General features: G+C 40.1%; 1 pseudogene; it reads right to left on the bottom strand.

Moving 5' to 3' along the window:
* The window catches only part of LOC149452098 (uncharacterized), a 29,325-nt pseudogene extending 10,571 nt beyond the window's left edge, over nt 1–18,754 (bottom strand).
* Nucleotides 18,755–20,360: the final 1,606 nt, after the last annotated feature.

The following is a 20,360-nucleotide window of genomic DNA, read 5'->3' as shown; positions in this document are numbered from 1 at the left end:
AGGACACAGGGACCTCATGATCCCCTATTGCCTGGGGGCCCAATGAGTTGTCAGTCCACCCCTGGGCTACAGGCTAAAAATAAAAAACCTAGCTAGACCCTCCCTATTTCTTCCACGTTCCATCAGTCAATGTTAGTTCTTCCCAGAGACAGAGCTTAAGAATATCATTGTGAAAAATTGTGTTGGATTCAGTTTCTGTGTCTTACTAAAGAGTTAAGCTGCCTATGGATTTTTCCAGGTCAGCAGATAACCATAATGTCCAGACAGACTGGGCCTAAGGAGATTTTTCAATGCATAAAGCACCATTTGAAACAGAACAAATGTTACAATCTTCCCTGTCCACACCTTTCAGAGCCAATGGCACTCTCTAGGATTGAGCTCCTGGTTCTGTCTGAACACAGGCTCGGACCAAACTTTGCTTGTTTGGGAGTTTGTCTGAGTGTTGAACTCGAAGTCCATTCTGCAGAAGCTGAACATCATTTATAGTGGTGTGTTCTTCTCTCGCTACTAAATATGACAGCTTCCTTTTTTGCTGTCAAGATTGTTAAAGCGGAGTTCCACCCAAAAGGGGAAGTTCCGCTTTAAAGATTGCTCCCCATTAAGGATTGGCACCTTTGGGGAGCAGGGGGGAAAACAGGTACCTAAATTTGACAGGTACCCGCTCCCACTTCCGCTGCAATCGCCTAGGACAGTGGTTCTTAACCTGTGGGTCGCGACCCCTTTGGGGGTCGAACGACCCTTTCACAGGGGTCGCCTAAGACCATCAGAAAACACATATTTCCGATGTGTAAAGAGCAGCTACTGTGTAGAAAGCAGCTGCTGTGTTGAAAGCAGCTACTCTGTTAAAAGCAGCTACTGTGTTGAAAGCAGCAGTATTGGAGGTAAAACGACACTCATGAATTATAATTACTGGGTAAATAATTTTATGGTTGGGGGTCACCACAACATGAGGAACTGTATTAAAGGGTCACGGCATTAGGAAGGTTGAGAACCACTGGCCTAGGAGATCAAAAATGGAAGTTGTCCTCCTACCCTCCCTCCCCCAAGTCTTGTGGGACAAGTGACAGGTCAAAGAAACAACGGGGCTATTCAGGAAGTGCAGTGCTACTCATGCATGCGTAGTGGGCACCCGGCTGTGGAGCCGCAAGCTGTCACAGCCGGGTGCCCACACTGAAGATGCAGGCACCTGGAATACAGGATGGCCGGTGAAACGGGCTGCAGCGGGGGCAACACGGGATCGATCAACAGGTGAGTGGCTGTTTTTTAAAAGTCAGCAGCTACAGTTTTTGTAGCTGTTGACTTTTATCTTTTTACAGAGTAAGTGGAACTCCACTTTAAGGAAACAGCAGATGCTGGTACCCACCTTGTCCTTAGGAACCACTAATGTCATCTGGCCGGCCCCATTCATCTGACCGGCCCCCTTCAGGGCCATCACAGCAAAATTTAATTTTCATTTTAATTTGACTTTATTATAAGCATCTAAGGTACTCATGTAGGATTTTGCATACAGTTACTTCAAATAATATACGTGTGTTAGACTGCGATCTGCTCACTTTTTCAAGGCCATAAATGTTCCTGACATCACCATGTCCCCCTTACACAATGTCCCTGGGTAACAGAGGAGGCAATTTTTTTTAATAATTGTGGCTGGGATTGGTTGAGAATCACTCAACAATTATTTTTGAAATGTGATTTTTACAAAATGTAGGGCCAGTAATACTGCTGCCAAGAGGAAAGGTGTCTAGGAGAAATCAGCAAATGTCCTGTTTGCATGAAATTCCTGTATTTTCTCTGATATATGTAGTTCCTGTATCACCAGCACCATCTAGTGGGCATAATGAGTGCTTTGTTCCACAAATACCTCAATCAGGAAAAAACACATTATGGCCACTAGGTGGCACTGACAATATAGGAACTACAAATATTCGTGAAAATATGGTGATTTTCATTCTAAATGTGTGGTCGTTTGTCACATCAACACAACAAAAGTTGTACAGATAAAGCCCTAAGTCATTTGGATATCTTTATATGTTTAATTTAGAAACATGTTAGGGTGATATTATCCATAGTTTTGCACTTTGTATATTTTTATAGTGACTTCATGGAAGTTATAGCGGTTGTAAACTCTTACATGCACCCAATGAAGTGAATAGCCTCAGGTGATACACAGAGATGAAAGAAATCCTCCTACAGAAGTTGTACCTGATTATCTGCAGTTTCCCCTTCCATTCAAAGTGCAGAAGTGATTCATTCAGATAGCAGAGGAACAAGGCAGGAGACAAAAATGACACTTAGTGCTCTGGACTGAGATAAGTACCCACTATAGAGGGATATGCTTTGTTCATATTTCAACTTTAAAGTGTTATTAAACTCACAACAGTAAAACCAGTCTGTATATGCAGTAAATCATGCTTGTTATATTCACTGTGGAACCTAAGGGGTTAATCCTCTGCATTGTGTAAAAAGGCTGTTTGATCCTGACTTATCTGATCCTCCCCTTCTTCTACTGTCCCCAATCCATCTTCTGATAGAACAGAACCATGGGAGCAAGCTGCACATGCTCAGTATGGTGTATATTGCTAGAGAGTTTTTTTTTTCTTGGGAGAGTGCATGTGATCAGGTCAGGGGTCCTGCAGCTTTAAAGGACAACCAGGGGAAAATGAAGACTCCTCCTACAAGCTTTAACCAGTGCTCTGCTGTACGCTGATAGAAGTCACAAGACTTCTCTAACTGCTGATGAGAAAAGGTATTTAGTAGTTTATTTTTAGTAAAATAATTGCATTTAAATGCTCTGGGTACTGTGGGAGACCAGATATAGTGAATGCAGGGTCATGGGTTTAGCAGCACTTTATTTTAATTTTCTCTGATACGTTAATTGGCTTTTGTTTATTCAGCCCTTATAAATCCAAAAAGGCACAACAGAGTTCTCCTTTAACCTTTAATGAACACAGAGCAATTTAGAATACACTCAGATGTTTCAACATTTTTATGCAACAAATTGTTTCTCAAAAAAAAAAAATACATTTTCTTTGTGCAAAATATGAGATCAAGTCACTCTTTATTCTGCTGAAAAGGATTAACCACATCATTTGTAGATGCTGCACTGAAGATTAATGAATTTAGAAAGAAGATCTTTATAATCTCCTGACAAAGCATTGCACGTTTAAATGGGTCAGCTGATTTTATTCACTGAGACTACCATATGCTCCTAATCCCCAGCAGGTGACTGTATTGTTCTACAAATTGCTGTTTTCTCTGTTGCTTTCTAAATTATCACTTGTACATAAAATAGTTTCCAAGCAATTGAATTCTTAAAATATTCTTTTTGTTTACAATACAGTGCATCAGATAATTCAAGCGGTTTGCAAATCACGGTACATTTTCTTTAATAGTAAAATAGAACGGTGCATATTCAGTGATGTACTGCAACAGGCAAAGCAACGTTCTGTTTGAGAAGACAAGTGACACTCCGCCTTCCGTTCAGACTTGATATACTCTATTCAGTATTGTCATTTTACAATAAAAATTATAAAATTAAATTCAGATGCAGCCCTCTCACAATAAAAGATATCAGATATGTCACATAAAACACTATCTTCATATAAACAACACATACATCACATAATAAATAAAGTGTCAGGAATCAGCAGCAGAGATGGCCAGATCTGCGGGGCACACTCAGGAAACCGGGGCCAGACTGTGTGTATTCTTTAAGTGAGATTTATTTTTATTTACAGCAAAGAAAAATCCATCTAAACACCAGCACAAAACAAACATAAAAATATAAGTGAACCAAAAACTCAGTGACAGAATACCTAACTAATAACTAACAAACAGCCTAAATAACAACTAACTATATACACTATATACAAAAGGGAGAACTCAGAAACGCCGGGTAAACTGGCAGTGCAGGGAGCAGATAGGAAGGGGTAACCAAAACTGGTATCAGGAACAAGGGAGAGCAAGTACAAGGCAGCAGGATGCAGGGTACAGCGTACACGGCAGAAACAAGTACAGGATAACAGCTAGCAGTATCTGGCAGCAAACAAAGCAAAACACTGTAGCAAGGGGGACTAATAGGGGAGGACCTAAGTACCCTCCCAGTAGCCAGCGTCAGGAGGAAACTGGGATCTGCTGGCTGCTGGGAGACACCGCTGGTGGACACTGGAATTACAACCCTCCACCCAGGGAACCACAGTACCACCAACAGGTTATCCAAGCCTAATATAAACACTGCACATTAAATTTAACCCTAAAAAGCCTATTACAATTGATATGAGCACCAGTAGTGTGTGTTGTCTCCCAAACAATTCAGAATTTAGGTTTGCCCATCAAATCTTAATATATGTGAAGGATCACTTCCTCAAGGCCAGGTAAGGTTGTGTGTGACAAATGCACCTACATGTTGGCCACCCTTTATCAGGGCCCACATTACTAGCTCCTTTTGCCACATCTCCTGGCTTATTCTGGTGTTCTGGCACTGTAAAGGTGCCACACATAATGTTTATAATGTTTATTTTAGGATAAAACCTGCCTCGCGTCTTCCTTACATTGCAGCCTAAGGAAGCTGTGGATATACTGTAATACAGTGCCATTTTTTTAAAAAGAATAAAGCCTGCTTTGTCTATCCCTCTTACATTGTGGCCTAACTAGGTTGCCTACATGCTGCCCAGTTACTGTATAATATACATGGCTATTATCTCTGAGATAATACCCTCTCATGTTTATTTCAAGAAAAAACCAACCTCATCTCTAACTTTTAAATTGGAGCTCATTACTTATTATTGAGCCACTGAACGATATTGTTAGCTATTGTCTCTATTGGTGCTTCAATTTTTACTGAAAGACAAAACCTGCCTTGTCACTTTTATTTTGTTGCCTGTTCAGGCTATGTGCTGTCTGGACTCCTGACACTAGCCAAATTATACAAAAACATACACAACTTTGATCTAAATTACAGTAAATAATATATTTAATTTTAATTTATTTAAGAGTACATTTTTCTATATCTTTCAGATCTATTATAGCTGCTAATTTCACCATTAAATTCAGGCCTTTTAATGCTGAATAAAAAATCAGGTGTTGCAAACAAAACTACCTAAAGAAAAAACTTTTTTCACATTGTACTGAAACAGATTGAGGTGATGCTGCAAATAAATAATGTAAAAGGAGAAAAAAAAACATATATATGCACAATATTTGATGTCAGAAAACAATGTTGCTGATATTGTTTATAAGAATCACACTGTATTGTAACACAACACAATGCATTAAAAGGATAATCTCTCTGCTATACTGTAGTTTATGCATTGGTAAATGTCCCTCATGGAAGTGCCCAGCTCATCATGCCCTTTATTTGACAATTCTATGCCTATTAGCCTTGAAAATGGTCAGAATTAATTTTCAAGATTCGTGCTCCATAGACATCACTAGATTGTGGACCCAAGTTCACAAAATATAGACATCATGATGAGTGTGAACAATATCCTGTAAACTAAACCCAGACACATTAGTTCATCCTACTATACTAATATTATACAGTACCTTGCCCCAGCAATGTTGTTCTTTGTTTATCAATGATTTTATTGTGACATTTTTATTACACCCCTGTTGTTGCCTTAAGATTACTATATTTATACAGTTTGGCAAAATGTACTATAGAAAAGCTCCCAACAGTCAGTGTAGTCAACCAGCTAAATGACACTGATCTAAGTCGTAATCAAGTTATGTGTTAGTATTAAATTCCCACAGAGGTATAATCCCCCTTATGGAATTCAATAACTGCAAACCAGCCACAGCTCAGAGGCAATACATTGTCAGTTTCTATTGGACTCTAAGGCTACGTTCACACTAGCCTTGTGTGCAGGCGGCAGAGAGGCGTTTGGGAAGCGTTTTTACCGCTTCCCAAACGCCTCTGCCAATTCTGCACATTACAGCACATGGTGCTTTTCTAACGGGAGCGTTTGCGTTGCGTCGCGGCAAAACGGATGCCTCTGGACGAGTCAGGAGGCTTTGAAGCCTCCTATTCTCGTCTATGGTGCCGCTCCGCAAACGCCCGGCCGGCGTTTGCGGTGCGGTTGCGACGCGGTTGCGGGGCGTTTGCGGAGCGGTAACACCACTCAAACTGCATTATAGGCGTTTGTGGGGCGTTATTAACGCTCGGCAAACGCCTAGCAACTTCCGCTAAACCGCGCATGCGGCGTTTGCGGAGCGTTTGCCGAGCGTTAAAAAACGCTCCGCAAACGCCGGACCAACGCTTGCCAAACGCTATAGGGGCGTTTGGCAAGCGTTGGCAAAACAGCCTAGTGTGAACGAGCCCTAAATCTCTCTTTGATACAAATAGAAAGCTGTTACATCCAAAGTTTTGCTTTCTCTCAATTGACTATTTACATGAAAGGAGATCTGTTTTTCCTCTCAGCTTTGTTGCCAATCCAACTCTCAGTGTTGTATAGGCCTTCAAATTATGTGTGTCCACATGACCTCCCCAAGACCAGCATCCACCTGATCTTTACTCTGGATTTAATAGATAAAAAACCCTGTAAGGTAGCAGGCATAAACTATTGCAGACCACAAACCAGTTTAAAGACATAGCTGTTTATTGTGCTTGCAATTTGTACCGCATATAAAAACATTTAAAAACTCCACAGACTCCTGATTGCTGCTTTTCAACCTAGGGTTCCTCTTTTAAGGACTTCTTCAGGAGAATCATTGGATAATCTGCTCTGTCTTACTTAGCTGTTCTACATGTTTCTACAGTTATTGCTATAATTTACATGGATTGGAAATCTACTACCGCTAAGGGGTGGACTGGGTAACCAGGAGTTGGTAGAAAGAAAATATGTAGAGAAAACTGTGCATATCACAACAGCTCTTGGCCAAAGTAATGGCCGAATGGTGGACATGAAAGCAAAGTCCATAGAATGCAGATGTATAGTGGCACAGGTGAAGCACTTTCCTACACATAGCTGCGGTGACCTCAGAAAACTGGGAGACTCAAACTGAATCTGACAAAGTAAAAATGGAAAGGGTGCAGCTAAGTGTAGTATAAAGCAAAAAGAGTAGTAGTTGCAGAATGCAAACTACCAAAGTAGGTAATGAACACCCAAGCAATGTAGCTCATATGTAAAATCACATATTTTTATTAATTCCCATATTGGGAAAAAAAGTGTAGTATAAACTGCTTTATTTAAAACAAGAAAAACTGGCCACTCACAAAGTACATCGCCAATCAACTTCAGTTGGTTTTCTAGCACACACAGCTCTACCTTTCATCTGCGTGTGTGCTGGAAAAGCAACTAATGTTGATATGTGCTGTAGAAGGAGTCCATCTGCTAGCATGTAGGACTGGTAGAAATATTACTTCTATACATGATTTTGTGCCTTTGGAACAGGTGGCAAGAACGCCCAAAGAGACAAAGTTTGGTTTGAACCTAGGCAGCAGTGACCGGCCTTTAAACTTTTGAACAGAGGAAAAACAAGGAGTAAATAATAGATATGTAGTAAGCTATTCCATAACATATTATTTTTTAGGGGCAATTTTGTGGTCATTCTTGCTGTAGGATGTGCTACAGTAAAAGACACATTTGCAAAGAAAAAAATTAATGATACAGTTTTCATTAGCAAATGACATTAATTTCCATCTATTAAAAAAATGTACACAGACCCCTCCAAGGGTCCTCCAAAATACCTAGCAGACAATTGGAGGGGTCTGCATGCTGTTTTTGTTTTTAACCTGGGGTGAAGTTGGTGAAAGTGGTAGGTTTTTTCAAAACTTTTTTTCTCTTTTTAAAGTCAAATGTTTAATGCCCAGTGATTAATAAATGCGACTAAAGGAAATCTCTATTTGTCTCAAAAAATGGTATAAAATTAATTTGGGTACAGTGTTGCATGACTGAGTAAATTGTCAGTCAAACTATCACAGCAATGGAAAATGAAAAGGTCCTGGTAATGAGGGGGTATTACACTTAAGTGGTTAAGCAGCCTCACACAGGTTCACTGGAAGTATACCTCCTAAACCACAGTTAAGCCCAATGGGTGGGCATCTTTGGGTGTAAACCGGATGCATGGTTTGTGATCCCATTGCTTTCATATGCCATGATTTTACACAATAAAAAGCAAAATACTCCCAGATCCTCTTTCCACACTTGCATCCCAACCACATATTGTATACAGTAACTTCCTCTCTCTCTCTTCTTCCTGTATCATCAACCACAATCAATTTTTCAAGGCAGGCTAAATCTGATTGGTGTAAGAGCAACCACATCACAATAGTAAACAATGAGTCATGAATGAAAGTTGAAATGATTGCTCATCACTGTAACAAGCAATCAGAGTATAAAAGAAAAGAAACAATCACTGCCCCAATCCTTCCCCCACCCCCCAGGGTAGTATAGTGACACTAAAAAGCTCTGATGACAGTATGTAAAAAAGAAAAAAAAAGTTTTAAAATTGAACAAAAAAATAATTAATTTTCCAAAAAATTGTGACAGAGAAAATTACAACTTCAAGAACTCACCATGTCTCTTACTAAATACCTTGTATTGTCTGCTTTCTGGAAAGGGGTCATTTGTACTGTTCTGGCATTTTAAGGTCTCAAGAAATGAGATAGGCAGTCAGTACATCAGGATTGATCGTTTTTCAAATATTAAGAGCATCATTTGTAACTTTCACACAGACTAAATAATATACACTGATTTAGGTTATTTTTACCAAAAAAATGTAGCAGACTACATTTTGTCCTAAATCTATAAAGACAGATTATCTATTTGCAATTTTTTTTAACAGAATCTAGGAAAAACAGGTTCTTTCTCAAAGTTGTCAGTATTTTTTCATAGATATAACATAAAAACCCAGTGGTGATGAAATACCACCAAAAGAAAGTGTTGAAAAATTATATAAATTTCATATGAATACAATGTTGCATGACCGCACAATTGCCAGTTAAAGTAGCGCAGTGCTGAATAGAAAAAAACTGCCCCGGTCATGAAAGGGGTAAAACTTTCCAGGAGTCAAGTGGTTAATAAACTTTGTGTTACGTACCTAGCAGGAGACTGAATTGAGGAGGTTGGCCTCTCTTGTGTCTCCGGCCCAGGCCCCACTGAAGGTGGAACAGATGGTACCAAGGGACAGGAGGAACACAAGTGCTGGCATGTTGACTTGCAGCAGCAGGTGCAGGCTTGAGAAGTCAGACAGGACATTAGGCCAGGAGAAGATGTGATGCATGCTGGAGCAGCTGATAAGGGGTACTCCGCATGTACTGCAGATTCTAGCAATGTGGCTTGTTGAAGCTCTCAGCAGGCTTTAGGCAGGAGTACGCTGCAATGACTGGAGTGGTTATGAAGGACAGCCAAAGCTGACACTCAGAAATAGTATGAAGCCAAGTTGGAGGCAGGAGCAAGGTCACAGCGGTAGCCAAGGTCAGTAGCAGGCGGGCAACGAGGTACATAGGTGTAGGCAGTAGCGTGGTCAGGAATGAAGTCAAGGTCAGGAACAGGTGGGCAGAGGTACAAGCAGAATCTAGCATCAGGTCAGTAACAAGCCGGGTCATCAACAGAAATCAGATACAGGACACACAGGAAAAGTTGAAAACCAGTCAGCACTGACAGTGAGCAAGAACATCCCTTAAAAAGTCCGCCTGGTGCCAGAAACTGTAGGCCTGCTCCCACATGCATCCACAGGAATGCACCTGCATGCCCATTTCTACGAGCGATGGACCTATGCACATTTCTATGAGTGACACTATGTGCATGCGTATATTTATGCGAATGTCTGCACTCTAACCACCTGGTACCCTTTCAGTGTTCTATGGAGGAAATGTTCTGTGTCAGCATCCCTTTAGAACTGTTTACCCCCTATGTTGTATCTTACCAATAATGAAATTCCTATTGCAGGGAGTTCCTAAAACCTTACTTATCTTAGTGCAGAGATCTGAAAAAAAAAAACAATGAGCTAATCTCGCAAGCAGAAAATGACATTTCTGGGGGGGTTCTGTAAACCAGTAGAGTACAGTAACTCCTCCAGGTCGCCATGTTGCATTGAATTTTTCTTCTTAAATATTTTTATTGGTTTAAACAAGGAAATGCCTTTTTAAGTACAAAGAATAATACAAGTCACAAAGCTCACAGTAGTTATGTAGGAAGGCCTTACCATTGGCAGTATTGTGCTAGTGAGAGAGAAACTGTTATTCAAAAGGTTGGCGAGCCAAGAGAGTAGGGAGAACTATTATGGATATATACCTATGAGTGGATCATTTATGTTAGGTAATGCACCCAGTCAGTTGGCTGGTGTCTATGGTTAGGGGGTGAGCCACTCTGAGTAGCCAGATCTGATAAAGCAGACATAGGGATGGTGTCAGTGCAAGATGTAGGTTCCCTATACAATGTAACCATCAAAATAGTGACTAGTGGGGCTAATGGTCTTCAAAGTCCATCCAACTGTAGATATAAAAGGTGACAAAAAGACAGTTTCTATTTCAAGGCAGGCCGTCTAATAGAAAGAATAAGAAATCCTCAGGAAGCATATAAAGAGGAAAAGAGGCGACACTGAGTGTAGACTGCAAGATAAATGCATTTTATTCTGCTGTTATAATACATTATCCGACAGTCTACACTCAGTGGCACCTCTCTTCCCCTCTGCTTACAGGTCTGATAAAGCAAAAGAAGGAAGAGAAGAGAGGAACAGGAGAGTGGTCCCTGGGGGTCCAAAGGAAATCCAGCACCAGGGGAAATAAGGGATGTAGGATGTGGAGATGCAGAGGAAGAGGGAATCATCAAAATGAGAAGGTAAGACGTGGGACCCATGGCTATCAAAGTTTAGTGTAGTGGTCAGTCCTATCTTGGAGGACAACATCAATTATAGCATGGGTCATCACTTTAGTAATCCTGTTGATTTGAAATTTTTTTACAGTTTTAGCAAATTTCAGTGACTTCAAGTTAAAATGGAAAGGAATGTTTCAATAGTATTCAATTACAAAATTGCGTGTATAGCAATTTTATATGCGATATTTATTTAACAAAAGTGGAATTTCAACTTTAATTTATTTTAGGCTTTCTAGATGCAAGAAATAGCCAGGGATTTGCAAGGGGGGTGTTTGGGAATGGTTCAAAATAAAGGTTCACAAGATCACCAGATTATGCTGCAAAAAGCAACTGGAATAGACTCATTTTCTAATGCATTACCTGGATAAAAATCTCAAGTTGCAAACATGTAGACTGTGCGCGCTGCATATATCTCAAGCCTTGATTTTCAAGTTTGATCAGAGTTTGCCTTTAATGCTTACTTCCATATGCCAAATCTTAATAAGGATTTCTTATGCATCTGAACATAAATTAAACTTTTTGTACAGAAATTTTCAAGAGATTAACCTGTCGAAGAAGATAAAGCAACTAAAGAAGTGGTAATAGCCGACAAAACCGTTGCACTGCCACCCTTCCATTCAACATTATTATCTATAGCAGCAGACTACCTCAGAGACTCTAGTTATCATTCATACTGAACGACCAGCATGAGATGACCTGCACAAGAAATACACTTAGGGCAAGTGGTCCTTTTGATCTATATGTTCTTGAACATCACAGGACGTAGACTCCAGTTGCGTGCAAATAAATTGATTCTGGCATGGGGCTTTATAAGTTGATTACCTTAGCTTCTGTGTTAGACTTGTTGAGATAAAGTCCTTTCTCAGAAACTAACATTTTTCCTTACAAGCTGAGAGAGCCGGAGAGATGCAAAAGTAATTTAGTCAGTCTCCCTGAGCACCGAATTGAATTCTTGGGTCACCAAAGTCAATCCTTATATACTGTCTGTATTGATAAAGCCTCATTGTTTTTCAGGCAATTTTGTAACTGGAGCCTTCCGTTGGCTAAGCACTTGGGGACAGTTATATAAGCAACCATAATTTAAAGGGTGAATTGGCCTGGAAATGTGTAAGTTAACCCTTTTTTTTTTAAATTATATACATTTTGCAAAAATACTGTATATTATGTTATTTGATCAACAGTAAGTTTGAGGCAACTATTGCTAATGAAAATAGTGAATGATCCTTATATACAGTGTATATCTATATTTTTCTGGATATAGTAGGGAAGGGATAATACCTCTGTATTGTTTTGGGAAGATTATCCTTCACTTCCCATTCCATAGACATTTCAGGAAGTGAGAGTAAATCTCTCTAAAAAGAGGGAAAGTCTTCCTTAACTATCCAGTCAGATTCTTCGATCTCCAACCTTCTTTTTTTAGATTTACCAAAACTATGTAGTATGAGAACAATCCTAAACAATCCATTCAATTTGTGATTATTCAGGTGGGCCTTTTGCTCTACATAATTGAGAGTAGATCTAAAGCAGGGGCGGACTGACCATTCGGAAACTTCCCGAGGGCCTGGGTCAGTAGGGGGCCCCATGAGATGCCCCTGGTACCTTTCATAGGCTTTTTTGGGTGTGGTTTGAGTGTGGGTGAGGGCACAGGGGCCCCATGATCCCCTATTGCCCGGGAGTCCTATGAGTTGTCAGTCCGCCCCTGATCTAAAGTGTATTTATATTGTGTATGACCAATTTTAGACAGTTGTCACTAGAACAAGTGCCACCATTCGTAGATTCTCCCTCCATTTCTACGCTGGTGACAACTCAAAATTTTGGAGCTTACCTCATTCTCAGTGCTGGTGATGATAATTACCAGGAGAAATAGATTAAATAGATAGAGTAAATTTCCCCAGCAGGGATACAGGCAAAAAAAAAAATGACAGCATCGGTAATTTCCTACCATATCCCCCCCTCCAGAAAAAATGGCTTTAGTCCCTCTTTAAAACTGGAGTCAAAGTTAACCCTGGAGTGGGGCTTCCACTGTACTACAAGGAGTAAATGCTTGTTTTTCAATGTGATATTGAAGAAGATGAATTACTTACCAAGTTCCTTGCTCCCCTGGTAGTTGGCTCTTTCCTTTGCTCTCTGACACTCCTGAGATGTGGACAGGTCCTCACCTACAATGCAGGAATAATGGCCCTGGTATTGTACATGATGACATAGGAAAACTGTGACCAAAGCCAAGAGGGGCTTTGCAGGACTGGTCTTACACAGAGGATGTGCCAAATAAACATTTCACCTTATTCATTACAATGATGGAACCATTCATTTTGCTTGTCTTTTTTTTTTTTTTAATAAAGGACTTATCAAAAACTGTTGTGTTTTTATTCACATTTTACACTTTTTGGGGGAATGGGTAGGGGTACTATGCACCGTGTACTCATTCACAAGGGGGGGTGGGATCTGGAGGGCTGGTATGGAACCTCACGCACTCCCCCCACACACACATTTTTAGGAGTTGAGCTTCCCCTTAAAGGTCCTACCAGGCTTAAAGGGCCTGGTATGGCTTTTAGGGGGGAACCCCACACAATTTTTTTTTTTTTTTTTACTGTGGGGTCCATCCTTTCCTTCCTACCAGACCTAAAGTGACCCCATGCTGTTTTGTTTCTCAATAAAAATGTAATTTAAAAAAAAAAAAGTTAGTCCTGCTTCAGCAGGTTCTACACTTTGTACAGATGTGCAACTTTGAAAGTAGTTTAAGGGGACCCCCCAGGCATGATATTTAAATTAATGTTTCTTTTCTTTTCTTTTTTTTTACTTTAAGCAGTGAAAAATGACTGCCCCTTTAAAAACGGTACCTTTTGATTTTTTTTTCACTGATTGATGTCCCTCAGGGCAGTACCCAAATCCCCATACCCCTTTTATGGTCAATAACATGCATATGGGTACTTTTGAATTTACAGTTCGAGTTCCATGGATTTGAATTATGTTCGAAGTTCATGGTAGGTCTTTCATTAGTTTCGAATGCTCAACCTCGAATCGAACAGGAGGGTGTTTGGCCCATCACTATTCATATTCCCCGAGACAAAATAAGCATAGTGCAGGGGCAACCCCACTGCAAAGGTAACAATTTTTTTATCCAGTCCCAGAGTTCAGCTTTGTAGTAAACGTAGGCTTTGCTCATTCAAAGCAACTCCAAATACAGCCCCCATCCCCAGGTGTATGTGCTAGCTTTCCTTTTGGTCCTTTGCAAAATTAAGCCCTGTGTATGTTTCAAGTTGCTTCAATTGTAGGTCCAAAGACGTAGGACTGTCTTATTACCCATGTATGACAGCAGTGGGCCATTCACCAAGCACCAGGGTAATCATGAAAATAGTGTGATCCATTCTTCCTTTACTCCCAGTAGCACTGGATTTGCTAAATGAACAAGCAGTGTTGAGGAAGGTAAGGTGAGGTTAAGCTGATAAGTAGGGGGGATTAAAGCAAAGTTGTTGCTTTGTCCTCCAAGAGTTTTGCGGTTGGGAATAGGTGAGTTGACCTTTTAAGAGTTAGGTTAAAGCTGAAGTTTAACCAACCAATAGCCCCCCCCTTCCCCTACCTTATTAATATGCTAATAAAATATTAAAATAAAACCTTTTCATTGCATACATTTGTTACATTGTTTACCCAATTCATTTATTGATTCCAGTGCATACTGTGAGAAGCCATTCCAGTACAGGAGAGGAGCCTGTACAGCTGTACAAGATGAAAGATGAGTCTGGAGTTCAGCATTAAGCATTGAAAACCATCTCTGGGGAAAAAAAAAAAAGTTCTACCATGCAGTGGGTCTGTGCCCCCACTGCAAGGTTCTACTGCTCATTTTGTCTAGGGGTGCAGTACCCACACTGCATAGGTAACCTGCTTGTTTTTGTGTAGGGGAGTGGAAAAAGGAGATTTACCTACCTAATCTTCCGATCCTACCAGCACAAGACCAGTTTGGCAGCCCTACGCTCCAGCGGTCTTGAGTCTTGGACTGTTCTTGACGGCATCAAGCCCAGACCAAACCAAAGACCAGGAACCGTGAAATGCATAGAGTTGCTCTACATCTATCAAACAGAATTGAAATATGTGCAGATCTAGTTTTTACCATCATGATTAATAATGGTTGTGGAGTGTAACCTACTTAAGTTAAAGCACTACTAAACCCAAAAGAAATATATATGTATATTATATATATTATACTGCAGATTACCAAATCTTTCTTTTATTTTCATATAGAGATTCAGCCAGTAAGTCTTCTTTGTTTCAGAAGCTCAAGTTCTTCAGCAGAGTGTATCAGTTTACATGAATGAGAACATTTAACACTGTCAGAGGTGATTAACCGCCCCCCACCCGCCATATAAGGAAATGACGGGAGGGCGGCGGCTCTCTCATTCTGGGAGGAGGTCATATGTTGTCCTTCCACTCCAGCTGCGCATGCACACACCCCGGAAGGGGGGCGTGGCACAGCATTCGGTGGTGTGCTGTGTCCCTTGACACAACTGATCACTGATTGCAGTAAAGCGCCGATGACACAGGCTCTATCATGTGATCGACGGTTTTCGGCAGTCCTCTCCTCACTTTGACAGAGCGTGAGTAGAGGAGAGCGGTAAGCAACATTCCTCAGAGGGGACATCTACACTGATGGTCAGGGCACTGATCATCAGTGCCCTGATGGTCAATGTAGCCCCATCAGTGCTGCCTTTCAGTGCCCATCAATGTCACATACCAGTGCCCATCAATGCCACATACCAGTGCCCATCAATGCCACATATCATTGCCCATCAGTGCACATCAATGCCACATATCAATGCCTATCAGTGCTGCCAATCAGGTCTACCTATCAGTGCCAGTCAGTGCTGCCTATCAGTGCCACCTATCTGTTCAAATCACTGACGCCTATCAGTACCAGTCAGTGCCACCTATGAGTGCCCATCAGTGCCACCTATTAGTGCCATATATGAGTGCTGCCTTTCAGTGCTCATCAGTGATGCCTGTCAATGCCCAATAGTGATGCCTGTCTATGCCCATCAGTGCCTCCTCATCAGTGCTGCCTATCAGTGCCCATAAGTGCCCATCACTGCAGCCTCATTACCGCACATCAGTGAAGGAGAAAAATTACTTATTTACAAAATTTTATAACAGAAACAAAGTAAAAACTTTTTTTTTTTATTTTCAGTCTTTTTTAGTTTGTTTAGCAAAAAATAAAAAACCCCAGTGGCAATTAAATACCAGCAAAAGAAAGCTCTATTGGTCTCAAAAAAATTATAAAAAAATGTTTGGGTACAGTGTTGCATGACTGCAATTTCTTTCAAAATATTCATTCTTTTTTAGTTTGTTTAGCAAAAAATAAAAACCCCAGTGGTGATTAAATATCACCAAAAGAAAGCTCTATCTGTCTAAAAAAAAAGATAAACATTTTTTTTTGGGTACAGTGTTGCATAACAGCGCAATTGCCATTCAAAGTGCGACAGCACTGAAAGCGGAAAATTGGCCTGGGCAGGAAGGGGGTAAAAGTGCCAGAGGGAAAGAAAAGAAAACAGTTGCAGCCACCACATCTAATGACTGGTAAGCTGCAATATAATACAATTTTGGGTTTGGGTCTAATATCACTTTAAAGCTTTGCAAAGATATTACCATCCTCATAATATGTCTTTATATGTTGATATATTATAACTACTGGTCATTAATTTTTTCAACTATATACAGTATGGTGTTTACATCCCAATAATCAATAGGCACCATAATTTGACAATAACTGTTTAAAGTAACAATTTTTAATTAATTCTTATCATAAAATAAAATTTTCAGATATTTTATTCTAAGAATTTAATAAAAATTGGTATTTTAAACCATTGTTGACAAATTATGTTGCTCTTAAAGTCCCCATTTCCAAAAATGTGTGCCTATATATATGTATTTATATGTTGATAATTGTAATTCAACATATGAATAAATTATTGATTCTATGATATATGAGTTTGTGTACCTTTACACCCCCCCCCCAAATATATATATATATATATATATATATATATATATATATTTATTTTTTATTTTTTTAAGGTTGGACTTCCTCATTCTTTGCTAGGATTTTCTATTACTTCTTTCATGGATACCAGAACGGGAAGTAATAGGAAACATTTCCAATAAAGACTCATTACCCTGCTCTGTTCAAAACTAGGAAAACAGTTTTGGCCAGAATCCTTTTTTTTTACTTTCTTTTTATTGCATGTTTGCACATGTGAAATGTATAAACCACAAATCACAGCATAAGATGACATTTGCATATGATACAGTACAAGAATTGCATTGTGAATGCAAAATGGTACAATAAATTGCATAGTACATCAAATAACATTTTCTCCATAAAGAAAGTGTCAGTTCTTGATTTCCATTTTAAAGCACCATCAGAGGTACTAAGGAAGGAATAGGGGACAGAGATAAGTTCTAATTCTATGGGAAACCTTATGGTTTGCATAGAGATTTAGCTGTATATGTCTCCAGCATTACTGATTGTTTAGGCATGCAGTTTTTATTGAAGACAACCTCTTTTTATGTTTTCTATACATTATCTATATACAGGGTAAATAATGTGTAATGCTGGATTTGTATTACTGATATTGTAAGTAAATGTATTTAAACATGCCAAATACATACTGTAGGTTAGTGCCTCACTTAATCTCTAAAAATCTGCTAATATGATGCAGCTAATACAGTAGAAGACTGTTGTGAAGCAGTACATCCAAGTCAAGCTAAAAAAATATTCCTCTGGTCCATCAGTAGCATAGCCAAGTGGAAATATTCAAAACTAAATAGTGGGCTTTAGAAGGAAGGGAGTTTTTTTTAAGTTACTTGGATGTGTCGTCTTCCAATTGGTCTCTTTCATCTTACAGTGCACACATACAAAAGCTTTGTACCCAGTTAACTATTTATATTTTAGTGTGTTTTAAAGCAACACCTCAATTTGCCCTTTTACAGAAACCATAGGCAAGTATGAACTTTTCAGCTTATCAATAACTCACCTGTGTTTAGTAATAAAACCTTCTACCATAGGATCCTCCCATTAATATTTGGATCACCTGTTGGTAGCACTGTGGTTCCATCCAGAAGGGTGTAATCCTAGTGTACACCAGTGGGTGTCTCCCTGTAGCCAGTATATCCCAGTAATTAGCTTACTCCTAATGCTGGCTGCTGGGAGGGTATTTAGTCCTCCTTTAGCTTTCCACAGTGCCTCAGCATTTAGACCTGTGCAGGGGCGGACTGACCATTTGGAAAGTCAGGCACTGCCCGAGGGCCCGGGGTAAGTAGGGGGCCCCATGAGATGCCCCTGGTACCTTTTTCATAGGCTTTTTTAAGTTTGGGGAAGGACACAGGGGCCCCATGATCCCCTATTGCCTGGGGGCCCCATAAGTTGTCAGTCCGCCCCTGGACCTGTGTGCCAAACTTCCAAATCCTGCTGCCTGTGAACCAGTGAGCCTGTTTCCGTATATGCTACCCTGACCTTTGCTGCCTTGAAACTGTTCCCCTGATCCCACTCCCTCTACCAGTTCCCCTTGTACATGAACCCTTACTCTGGCCCCTCTTCCTGACAGATCTCACACACTGTTCCTTGTATCTTCTTCCTGACCCAACCTTGCATGACATCTCACCTTGCTCTGCATATAGTTTATCATAGTTGCTTTGCTGGTTCGGTAGTTTTCAATTAGGTTGCACTTGTGATGTGTGTCTCACAATTGCTTGTATGATGTTTGTGATGTTGGATGATTTTGTCTCTTGCTGTGTTATTGGTAAATCTTATTATAATTGCATGTGGCTTGGGTCCAGTCTTCTTTGTGCAGTTACACAGCTCTAGTCATACCTGGTTTTGCTGATATCAACACTTGGTATCCTATCATCTCCAGAGATCCAGTTATTTCAGCGTTGGGGGCCACCATCTTGCCTCTCACACAACATAGAGAAGGTGTATCCATGCTGTCAATCATAGCCTGCACGTCAAAGACACCACTGCACTTTCTTTGACAGTCATGTGTCACTGTACTTTGCATAAATCAGTATCAAGTGTAAGTAGTTAGAGATGGAAATTAAAGTTTACTGTTCACTTTTGACTAAAGCACTTTAACATGCAGGGGTGGATTGCCAACTCATGGGGCCCCTGGGCAATAGGGGATCATGGGGCCCCTGTGTCCTTGCCCAAACTCAAAAAAGCCTATGAAAAAGGTACCAGGGGCATCTCATGGGGCCCCCTACTGACCCCGGGCCCTCGGGCAGTGCCCGAGTTTCCAAATGATCAGTCCGACCCTGGTAACATGACTCTATAAAATCGATCAGAGGTGTATTGCTTTTAAGAGGGCAGTATAGCAGAGGCTATCAAGCATTTATCTCATGGTTGCAATGAGCTCTTATTGACTTAATTAGCTCAGTTTGACAGATGGATGTATAATTGTCGTGGCCATGAGGCAAAGCTCACATATGCCTGTAATGTTAGAATTTAAGTGGGTGGATGGGTAGGAGATGGTAAAATCATGACTCTTGTTCTTACCGGTCCGCAGCTACATACGTGAAAGAGCCCAAAAATCAGAATTTTCTTATTGGCATCAATGTTGTTTAATCTGCTTAGGTTGCATGTTTTGTGGAAAGGGGGAATGCTCTTGTAACAGTGGATGAAGAAGATTGTGAAGGTGCTGCTTTGCTTACATGATTGGGTTATGGAAAGGATTATTTTGAAGTCATGTAGCTCAATTATGAGTCTGTCTTCCGTTCATAGTAGTTTGGGGAATCATGATGTTGCTGGAGTCTCAAGCCTTGCATGCATAAATATGCTTTCTATTTGTTTTTTCTTACAAGTCTGTTAGGTCAGTAATAATTTTTAGAGGGCAGTTGGACATCCGGGCTAAATCATTTATGAAGAGATTTATTTCCTCCTTAATAAATCAAGTAACTTTTCTATTGCAACATAATGTCAAGTTAAAGTATCCATTTCCAGAAAACAACTGTACTGCGTTGTTGATGCTTCTAATCAGATTCCAAGGGGTTGTTTTCTTGCTTAGTCAATTTTCCACATCTAATTTAATCAAGGAAGTTTACCGTTCTTCATCACATGAATATACTCATGTCACAGCGTTGCATACAAATATTGTTATTGTTTAAGCACCACCACAAAACAAGCAGCGGGTGTAACATTGATTTTAAATATTTATACTGTATGAGAGAAAATAAAAATCTGTATAATAGCAGATGAGGGTAATTTATTACAGTATTGACTTACGAACAAAGGGCCCTCTTCAATATCATTATGAATTTAAGGAAGACACTGTTTTGTCATCTCAAAATTCATTACAATGGGCATTAACTAAGTGCTAGGGATGAACTTTGTGTTTGGATGGACAATGCATCAGACATGTATTATAGTGGTTGCCATTTTAGGAAAAGCGCAAACTAATGAGATCATTCACCACTATGGCAATCATTACACATCATGCAATTTCTTGCCTCTGAATTGTGGTCAGGTGCCTTAGAAAGGCCAAGTATGGATTTTTTCTT

The sequence above is a fragment of the Staurois parvus genome, unplaced genomic scaffold (genome assembly GCF_062004578.1).
Source record: "Staurois parvus isolate SC_StPar_1 unplaced genomic scaffold, SC_StPar_1.0 ptg000498l, whole genome shotgun sequence".
Classification (NCBI taxonomy): domain Eukaryota; kingdom Metazoa; phylum Chordata; class Amphibia; order Anura; family Ranidae; genus Staurois; species Staurois parvus.
Note: the sequence above shows the minus strand (reverse complement) of the source record. Positions and strands in the feature narration are given on the sequence as shown.